The sequence below is a fragment of the Schistocerca piceifrons genome, chromosome 3, assembly GCF_021461385.2.
Source record: "Schistocerca piceifrons isolate TAMUIC-IGC-003096 chromosome 3, iqSchPice1.1, whole genome shotgun sequence".
Lineage (NCBI taxonomy): Eukaryota > Metazoa > Arthropoda > Insecta > Orthoptera > Acrididae > Schistocerca > Schistocerca piceifrons.
Window position 1 is genome coordinate 264,818,579 of NC_060140.1, and position 9,963 is coordinate 264,828,541.

General features: G+C 43.5%; 1 pseudogene; it reads left to right on the forward strand.

The window, feature by feature from the left end:
* Positions 1-9,622, forward strand: part of LOC124788574 — a 35,715-nt pseudogene extending 26,093 nt beyond the window's left edge.
* Positions 9,623-9,963: the final 341 nt, after the last annotated feature.

Consider the following 9,963-nt stretch of genomic DNA (forward strand, 5'->3'; position numbering starts at 1 on the left):
GCCCCCAGCCGCCTGCTGCGGTTGCAATTGTATTAGAAGATATGGACGCGGAAACACTGGCTCAGACCACGGCGACGAAGGAGTCGAGTTTTGACGAACAGATAGCGACGGATGGGACTCAGCTTTGCGAACCTATAGACGAACTGCACTCCATCCCAGTCGCTCCGATGGAGGTTGCGGAAGTAACTAAAACTGAAATTGGAACTTGCGAACAGGACTCTGTAGAGGCCACCTCCACACAAACGGCTCAAGCCGAGCCTCACACGAAGGCACACACATTGGCTGCAGAGGTTCAAAGACGCAGGACAAAACGGCAGCCTAATCTCAAAACATCTCGTCACGCAGGTAAGCAAAAACTAGGGAAAAATGACTTGAAAGCTAAAAATGTATCATATGAAATAATTACTGAAGTGTCCCACGAGAAAAACCTCAAAGAAACTTGCAAAACCCCACTGTAAAGTTAAATCTGACCCGGTTAAGAATTCGCTATCTAATTGAGACAGCCTAGTCAAACTCTTGAAACACTACTGCTAAGTGTCGACATGTTCTTGCAAACTTTCGGTGACAACAGCATTAATGATTTGTCGAATACGTCGATAAATGTTTTTATATAGTTTTTTCATTTTATTATTTCCAGGATCAATTATTACTTTCCTTAGAAGTAGATTTCTTATATGCCTTATTTTCGCATGGAAGCTACATGTGCCAGGCATACACAAACTATAAACATTAACATGATTAAGTCAACCGAAGATTGCCGCTCGAAAGGATTTCCTTTATGGATTGGCAACTAACATTGATTTGCTGCAAGAAGTCGCGATATTTGACTTTAAAGTTGCAGGTTATGTAGAAGTACTCAATATCTTACTAGAAACAAATATGGGGGCAGAAATTTTAATCTGGGAAGGGATCCCTGTAACCTACCACTCAATAGACTCGGGCAGAGCAATAGAAATCAAAGTTTTCAACGTTACTCTTATTATCTGTATACCCCGTCAGGGACCTCCAACGGACTGTAAAGGGCCAAGTTTTTTAAAGAAGAAATAATTTATATGTTACGGAAAAACCCACTACAACTTTTAACTGGAGGTGATTTTTACTGTGTCCTAAATAAAAAAACATCAGGCTTCCAATTTTAATGTTTGCAATGAATTGAAGCGGTTAGTCACCGATTTAAAACTCAGTGATGCTTGGGAAATTAAATATCGCACTGTTGTTGAATTCACGTACGTACCTCCACAATCTCGTAGCAGGATTGATAGGATGTATGTGTCGAAAGGCATGGAAAGACCCTTAATTGAAGTCGAGACCATTCCTGTATATTTTCCGACCATTGTAGTATGCTGGCTTCCATCAATTTAACGGCACAACCAACTCGTCCTTTCGAAAGTCAGTGGAACCTGAAAGTATCTTTGCTGCAGGACAATGAGTTAGCAGACGTTGTGAAAGAAACGTGGGACATGTACTTGCGCTCAGCAGATCGCTACCTGACTGACAGACTGGTGGTGCAATGAAGCCAAACCCAAAATGAGGAACGTTTTAATTGAATAAATCTTCAACGCTTCAGATAACTCAAGAACACCATAGAATTTTATTACGCAATGTTGCGGAACTTGTATGAACAGGCGAACACTTCCGGCATTCGTCTGGAAGACATTAAAAAAAAGGCCAAACTACTCCGCATCAAACGATAACAGGTGGAAAGACTAAACGTGAAGTCAAAGGCCAAGACATTATCAGAGGACAAAACTGCTTCCTTGTATCACTTATTGAGACGCGCAAAAAATAGGAGACGAACCTTCATTGATGAACTCCGAACTCCGACCGGTCTGACCATTACGTCTCCGAACAAGATTATCGACAAGATTTATGAATATTACCACGATCTACAGGGCTATTACAAATGATTGAAGCGATTTCATAAATTCACTGTAGCTCCATTCATTGACATATGGTCACGACACACTACAGATACGTAGAAAAACTCATAAAGTTTTGTTCGGCTGAAGCCGCACTTTAGGTTTCTGCCGCCAGAGCGCTCGAGAGCGCAGTGAGACAAAATGGCGACAGGAGACGAGAAAGCGTATGTCGTGCTTGAAATGCACTCACATCAGTCAGTCATAACAGTGCAACGGCACTTCAGGACGAAGTTCAACAAAGATCCACCAACTGCTAACTCCAATCGGCGATGGTATGCGCAGTTTAAAGCTTCTGGATGCCTCTGTAAGGGGAAATCAACGGGTCGGCCTGCAGTGAGCGAAGAAACGGTTGAACGCGTGCGGGCAAGTTTCACGTGTAGCCCGCGGAAGTCGACGAATGAAGCAAGCAGGCAGGCAGCTAAACGCACCACAGCCGACGGTTTGGAAAATCTTACGGAAAAGGCTAAAGCAGAAGCCTTACCATTTACAATTGCTACAAGCCCTGACACCCAATGACAAAGTAAAACGCTCTGAATTTTCGGCGCGGTTGCAACAGCTCATGGAAGAGGATGCGTTCAGTGCGAAACTTGTTTTCGGTGATGAAGCAACATTTTTTCTTAATGGTGAAGTGAGAAGACACAATGTGCGAATCTGGGCGGTAGAGAATCCTCACGCATTCGTGCAGCAAATTCGCAGTTCACCGAAAGTTAACGTGTTTTGTGCAATTTCACGGTTTAAAGTTTACGGCCCCTTTTTCTTCTGCGAAAAAACGGTTACAGGACACGTGTACCTGGACATGCTGGAAAATTGGCTCATGCCACAACTGGAGACCGACAGCGCCGACTTCATCTTTCAACAGGATGGTGCTCCACCGCACTTCCATCATGATGTTTGGCATTTCTTAAACAGGAGATTGGAAAACCGATGGATCGGTCGTGGTGGAGATCATGATCAGCAATTCATGTCATGGCCTCCACGCTCTCCCGACTTAACCCCATGCGATTTCTTTCTGTGGGGTTATGTGAAAGATTCAGTGTTTAAACCTCCTCTACCAAGAAACGTGCCAGAACTGCGAGCTCGCATCAACGATGCTTTCGGACTCATTGATGGGGACATGCTGCGCCGAACTTGATTATCGGCTTGATGTCTGCCGAATCACTAAAGGGGCACATATCGAACATTTGTGAATGCCTAAAAAAAACAGTTTTTGTATGTGTGTGCAAAGCATTGTGAAAATATCTCAAATAATAAAGTTATTGTAGAGCTGTGAAATCGCTTCAATCATTTGTAATAACCCTGTATATTCTGACAGTCGGTTATGCGAAGAATCTTTCTGAGACTTTCTCGGCGGCAAAGCTCCACAGTTGTCAGAAGAAGAAAATGAAGAACTTCTTACTGATTTCACTGAAGAGGATATCCACGAAACCGTCCGGAAGTCCCCTTTCGAAAAGTCGCCGGAGCCGGATAGATTGCCCCTTCAGTTGTATATACAATACTGGTCACTCATTGGAGCAATGTTTACTCAAATGGCAAACGACATGATCCAAGGAAAACCTCTGCCTGCTGCTATGAAAGAATGTAATATCGTACTAGTTCTGAAGACTACATCGAAGCGAAATCTACACAACGTTCACCCTGTATCATTGCTTACCTCCGACTATAAAATATCAGCTAAACTGTTAAACAACGGACTTTCGCTTATGGCCAAAGACATAGTTAGTCAACATCAGTCTTTTGTACCTGGGAGAACTGTTTTCAAAAGCATAGCGGGATACAGGGATTTAATTGCCTTAGCCTCCATGACGAATAACAAATGTGTCCTCTGTTTCATCGATTTTTCACGAAGCTCTTCACCGGGTGGATCACAGATTCCTTCTTGCAACTATGAGGAAAATAGGCTTTGACGAATGAGCCCTCAGTGTGGTTACGAACGTCGTTACGGCCATCAGCGTAAGTGTGGCTGTCAAATGCTAGCGAACTACGCAGATCCAGATACGACGTGGCATTACTCAGGGAAGCCCCATTTCCATGCTTTTATTTGTGTTTTCCTTAGAGCCGCTACTCCGCACGCTTCACGCCAATCTAACAGGATTAGCGTTAGCAGGGCACAAGACACCCTTCATTGCCTACGATGATGATGTAGGTGTTGTATTACGGAACACTGATGGCATTTCCAAATTAGAACTCCTCATTGAAAAGTACAGGAGTGTGTCGGGAGCTAAAACCAATGACAATAAGAGCAGACTGAGAACTGGCATGCCTCTAGATGCACACAGTGACTTGCCCCCTCTCGTATTTACTTCTTACTCTGAATAATTGGATTTGGGGAAGTATGGCCCATTATTGTCATTACAAGGATAGTATTGAGAACTATGAAGATATGGATATTTTCCTCTCTAATTGCACGTGATGGAAAGTTGCTATTACTTCCCACGCAGCATCTCTCGTCACCCGAGTGGTCCGGTGATAGGCAGGTTCTGCTGATCTTGGAAGGGTTATGCCGACGGGTGTGACGGTGTCGAGCGGATGCTTTTCAGACGCCGACATTGTCATAAGGGTGGCGGCGACACGCCCACAGGGGCCTGAAGGAGCGGCTGGGGCTAGAGATTCCGTTACTTCGTAGAAACTTAGTGAAAACACTTTCTGACGGACTTCCAGCGAGGCGTGGGAATGACTTGTGTTCCCAGGCAGTCTTGGCGGGCAAATTCCAGCGTTTTCTGCAAAATCACAACTGTGCTTGGCTTGCTCAGGGGATAGCTGCGTGACGTAGCAAAATCGGCGCAGAAATTGGCGCCAAGTATCTCCATTGATGGAATAGTAGTGCTTCAGCAATATAGTGGAATTTTCCGCCGGTTTTCGAGTTTCTGATTTACACGTTTTAACCACGGCCACTGTCGTGGGGGCGGTAATGTTCTGTGTTCGGCTTGAACGGGTGCTCTTGAGAGAGTCGGCTCTCGTCTTTTGGTCGGAGTACGTTACAAGAGTGAGCTCTCGCTGCTCTCGACAGCTACCTTCCGTTGGCTGTCTAATATGCTTTCATTTATTTGTAACTGTTTGATGAAGTTGCTGAAGTTTCGACTTCAACGCAACTATCCGAGTACAGTTGGCAATTGAGCGTTCTGCGTACAAGCGACCTATGTGTCAGCCTTGAACAGTTTTGGCTGAAGTCTACTGTATCGGAGTTACTGTGTGACTTTGCTTGTTAAAATCAATCACTGTAACCTCAGTGATTGTGTAGCGAGCCTTCATCTCCCTCAGAGGCGCATTTCTGTTGCTAGGAAGTCTTGTATGGAACAACCAGATCAGGATAATTTGTTTCGGGCTACAGTCGCGACACTATCATCACCACGACGGGATGTCGAAGCAACCAGCCATCGCCTCTGGTACGCCAGATCGTGTCGCTGCAGTTAAGATGACAGCTTGGTAATGTATACCCGCAGCACCGGCAGATTAGGGAATTTTGCTATGTGATAATCAGAGCTCAGCAGAGCGCGCATGTTCGTCTTTTCTAATATGGTTCTGTCTTGGGTGTTCAGTTAGTTCTCACTACTGCAGCAGCAATTAATGTTGGGTTGGCTGGGTGTTTCTCTTAAGATTTGAGTTGCAAGGAATTAGCTCCACATACCACTTTGTCATAAATGTCACAAGCTAGTTTATGGACAGCGTCACCTTCACAGCTTTTATTTGAGTATTGTAAATGTTTGATGTGTTTTGTGTATTATTTTGAGTTTAGTCATAAATCAAATTGTTATTTTGGACAGAACTTTCGTTCTGTTGATCGGTAGAGCAACCCTTTCCTTTCTCACTACATTAATGAGACTTTGCTGTATCAAATTAATTTCTATCAAATTAAATTACTGCAGGTGCCAAACTCTTCTACTCCACTTGCAGGGTCAATTACAGTCAGTTCGCGTTTTTCTATATCCATGTGCAACAGCAAACGTCGGAATTAGAAAAAAGGGGGCTTAGAGTATCATTTCCATATGAAGATTCTAGAAGAATTTAGTGTTAAATACACTGCTAGCCCCGGCACCTCGCAACTTCTAAACCTGCGAGGTTTCCAACATATTTCCGTCACCTGGAAAACACCAGTCACTCAGTGCAAATCGCTTGGGACGACTGACTACGTGTCCAATAAAAAAGCGGCCATTAATTGGAGAACTATATCCGGACACATTCAAGGACCCAGCAGAGAAAACCTGCACTGAACTTTAAATCAACTTCAGAGAATTAATTTAATTAATGACTGCGTTCTATTAAATGATTATTATTCGGCGAAACTGTTCCCACCCCCCAAAATGAACGCTGGAAAGATGTCAACCGTCACTACCTACCTATGAAGAGGTGAAGAGTTCGGGGTGGACGACAGAGCAGCTACCCTGAACTCCAGAAATGGAGGACTGGGATTAACTGACATCAAGAACAAGGCCTCTGCTCTTTTCCTCATAAGGACCGCTAGTCTTATCAACGACAATGCTTCAAGCATTACAACGAAGTTATTAGAAATTCTTGGACTTGGAAGACTCCACGGGCCAGTCGACGTGCAAAAAATCAATCGCCGTCATGTGCGAACATACTTCATCGACCTGAGTTACATCAGCGTCGAAATAAGTAAATCGCGGCAGTTGACATCCCGAGCCATTCTGTGTTCAGAAAGAGAAACGAGGGGAAGAATAAAATAGAGGGGAAAACATCCGAATTTCGACGGGTAACTATATGGAAGAATGTTAACCTGGGTAGTCTATCATCCGATGCAAAAAGAGCTTGGTACAAATCAGTCAACAATATAGTTAGCAACAACGAGCGCTTACACTCAATCGGGATTAGCCAAACTAACCATCTCAGATGTAATCTCCTTGACAAGTCAGTACACAGATTCACGTGTGCTGGGCATATGCAGAACTGGAAATGGTTAAGAGACGAATTGGCTTTCCTGACAAGATCATCCATAGACAATTTTCAGCCCCTGATACTTCTCAGGCCACAGATACAAAATTTTCCTGCAACTATATTCAACTCAATTCATTGGTTAATGGAAAATACGTTAGCTATATTATTAATGACTTAGGGACCGACAACATGATTTTCATATGTGTATGAAAAATGAATAATAAAATAGTTAAGTATCCAGGCCATAAAAAGACATATGGCAACGTGCTCAAAATTGAACGACTGGGCGTCGGCTAAATATCACGAACAAACAGACGCCTCTAATTTGTGTAACAAGAAAGGAAGAAGCAAAGAAGCTAGATGACTCAGTTTATCTCTCAATTTTAACCACATATTAATGCAGCAACAAATGAAGGAAGTATTTAAATTTATTTTTCGCATTTATTAAAGGAAGAAATTTATTTATTTTGTGATTATACTCAAAAAGCGTTTCGATTACGCTTGTTCTAATTATGAAGCCTAGCCAAGATAGGCAATAAGTAATAAAAAAGAAAAATCAAGCAACAAACGTAAAAATCCAATTTTGGGCAACAGGTAGGGGGGGGGGGGGGCATTGAGGCCGGGCCTCAGAATTATTGACCCCTGCCCTCTTTGCCGACACTTGCCTGACACTGAAAGCATAAAAAAGCGGTCTAAGGCGCTGATTTCAGGCACCAGTCTCTTCGGAGGCGTGGGTTCGAATCCCACCTCTGCCAAATTTATGTTTTATGTTTGGAAGACAGTAGCAGACATTACCTGCAAATGAAACAGTGCAACAAGGCACGAATGTCTCCTTCGTAAACTGTTGTTGAACGGTGTGTGGTGCAACGACAGGATTCACTGGCGCAGTTTGGTTTCACGTTTACACTTGTCGGGTCGTCAGTCAGTGGGTGGGTGGGTGGCTGGCTGCTTGCTTGCTTGCTACGTTCCATGTAGGGGCGCTTGCCACGTTATCTGCAGTGGTCTAGTGGCTGGGATGCCTGGCTCTCACGCTGGAAGCTCGGGTTCCATTCCCGGTACCGAAAGTACCCATTTCTGTTGCTCCTATTATGCGACTTGTCCCGACTGACTCTTGCAGAAAACTACGTTAAGCATCATACACGGCTACAACTGACAGCGAGATAGATGCGCCATCTGTCCACATCTTATCGAGGCACATACCAGTAGTCAACAGGCTTTGAGCACAGCTAGATATTGCCAGGGAGGTGATTCAGCTAACCAATCTGGTTAGTGTCCCAACATAGCAGACACGTTCATTTTCCCGTATATATATATCGTGTGTGTGTGTGTGTGTGTGTGTGTGTGTGTGTGTGTGTGTGTGTGTGTGTGTGTGTGTGTGTGTGTGTTTTCACTCTATGGCGTTCATTGCATGTCATCATGGCAAAGCAGTGCTAGTCCAAACAGCTATCACTTCCTATTGATGACGTTCTTCTGGTTGAACAAATGCTTCATTTTATTAATACACCCGACTTCTTGATGTCTTTCAAAGAAAATTTCTGATAAAATATCTTGACCGCGAAATTTCATTAATAGCTTTACTAATGGTGTATATGCGGAAAGTTTTCGATGACAAATCAGCCGTTTACTGCGTGGTGTTCCTGCCATTGTTCTGCACATGATAACAATAATTTGTTGTCCTTTCGCAAAGCGTTTTTGCCACAGCACTACGATAAAGCTCGAACGTGGAAAACTTGAGCCTTCATTTGTGTTTAGAAACGAGTATCTTCTGATGTGTTGGCAGTTGGAGTAGGATTCTTAAGTTTGTGATTAAATCAAGATCAAGGATGTTTCCACTGTTGTATGGAAACATGATTGCGTATTTACAATGTAGAGCCATTAGTAGAAAAAGCCCACTTAGATTTTTATCTTGTCGGGAGTGTGTGTTCCTGTGAAATGTTACATCGGACAAACCTGTTAGCTGTTGTCGCTTGGGATCCACGACTGAACTTTGCCGAGAACACCGTTCTTGTTTATGACGATGCTTCCAACAAGTTCATTATGGAACTCTGATTTGCTGCGAGGGTACTTGCTGTTCATTTGCGGAGAGAGCATGTCAGTTGCTACTTGTAATCAAATGCATGGATTCACCTTCCCGCAACCTGGTCGCCTCATACTCACTCTGGAGACCAAAGACAATGAACGTGGAATATGAGGGATGGGTCCTATGCGCTACCAGTGAACAATGTCTACTCATCTTCCCAGGACAAAAACTTCGCAGTGTCTAACCAGTGGATCTATGAAGTACCGAAGCAGGGACCTCAAGTGCACCTGTTGCAGTCAATGCACGCCGTTGTGCATTAGCATGTTTGGTACGTAATCAGCAAGACCAATGAAATGGCACGGCATCAGAGAAAGGCACTCTCATTCGCGTGTGGGACACTGTTCGTCGAACTCTCGCAGTGGAACTGTGGCGTGGTTCTGATCCAGCAACCCTGTATTGTATCAACTTTAGTCGTGATTCAGAATTTGTGTGTTGTTTGAGAGGCAAAGAAACGATCCACATATTTGTCTTTACGGACACCCAAGTCAAGTTGCGCTCAACTTTCTCCAGAATGGGCTTCCTTGGTAACTAAGTAGAATCGCAGCGGGCACTTGCCAATTTCACAGTATCCACTTAATGTGCCTGTATCTGTGGCTTCGGATCACGTACATCTGTTGTTGCTGTGTCCTTGGATGGCACATTCCATAAATATGTCTTCAGTTCTGATAGTAATTGCAAATGTGAAGCATTTGATATTCTGCTCGATTTATGTGAAGAGGACGACACTTGCTGACAGCAGCCAGTGGTTCACATAAAAAGGAATACAGTTACTTCTGTTCACAGTACACAACAGACTGTGTGTATTGAATTGCTTGAACTCCCCTGCACGAGTATATTTACAGCTATATCTTACATAACTCATTTAGAAGTGAAATGTCCTTTTGTGCTTGCTATTTGTGGCTATTTGCTGTTGTACAGATATACTACAAATTTATACTTAATGCGTTTATTGCTGTCCAGTAATGGAAAACAATTGTTTACTTTGTGTTGAGATGTGCTTTCGGAGAAGCATTATTTCATCTGTATACAGTCTCAAAAAGTTGCTATGCAGAAGTCGTGTTTTATTGTAAATAC